The sequence below is a fragment of the Chenopodium quinoa genome, unplaced genomic scaffold, assembly GCF_001683475.1.
Source record: "Chenopodium quinoa cultivar QQ74 unplaced genomic scaffold, ASM168347v1, whole genome shotgun sequence".
In the NCBI taxonomy this organism is placed as follows: Eukaryota; Viridiplantae; Streptophyta; class Magnoliopsida; order Caryophyllales; family Amaranthaceae; genus Chenopodium; species Chenopodium quinoa.
This window is the reverse complement of record NW_018743021.1, coordinates 2,744,486-2,745,252: the sequence shown is the minus strand read 5'-3', so window position 1 is coordinate 2,745,252 and position 767 is coordinate 2,744,486. Positions and strand designations below refer to the sequence as shown.

The following is a 767-nucleotide window of genomic DNA, read 5'->3' as shown; positions in this document are numbered from 1 at the left end:
TTGATTTGTTATTAGTTGTTGTTTGTTTGGTGTTCAATTTCTACCACCTCCGTTCCTAAATAATCTAAAACACTTTCCGCTTCTTTTTGTTTCTAAAAGGTTTTAACACTTTAACCTTATTCTATCTTTAGCAAACCTCTATTAAATGAGATTACTGAATGCATTCAAATGACTCGTATTGTGCTCTGTTAGCCATTAGACCAAGAATGAGCCGGCGGCGAGTGTTGCTATGGTGCTTGTGTCACTCATCCTAGGCTTGAAAGTATTTGTGTGTGCATACCTTCACTTACATGGTTCGTATGATGTAAAATTGTAAATCAATGGACCAATGTATATGTAGTTTATTGTCAAAATAAATAAATAAATGTATATGTAGTTTATTCTAATTATACAAAAATTACATTTCCTTGATTAAAAAAAGGGAAAAAAAATATCCGTGTATGGATCGGGGGATTGAACCCGACGTGAATCGAACACGCAACCTTCTGATCTGGAGTCAGACGCGCTACCATTGCGCCACGGATCCATTTTTGTTAGTATCTGCTATAATGTTAAAATAGTTTCTGATTAAATTGTATGATTGGTTAATTAGCGGCATTTAAGTTAGAGATGGCGATCCAATTCGGATCGGACCATTAAAACTGGGTTGTATAAGAGTGAGCAATCTTTCGACTCATGTTATTTGTCATTATATTTGCTACCTACTAGAGCTGCCAATTCGAGTAAAGGGGTCGGGTAAGAGTGAGTCGGGTCAACTCGGGTCGGGT

At 36.8% G+C, this 767-nt stretch overlaps 1 non-coding gene across 1 annotated transcript; it reads right to left on the bottom strand.

The window, feature by feature from the left end:
- Positions 1-454: 454 nt before the first annotated feature.
- On the bottom strand, positions 455-526 carry TRNAW-CCA. The gene has a single exon. It is a non-coding gene; the product is annotated as a tRNA-Trp (tRNA).
- Positions 527-767: the final 241 nt, after the last annotated feature.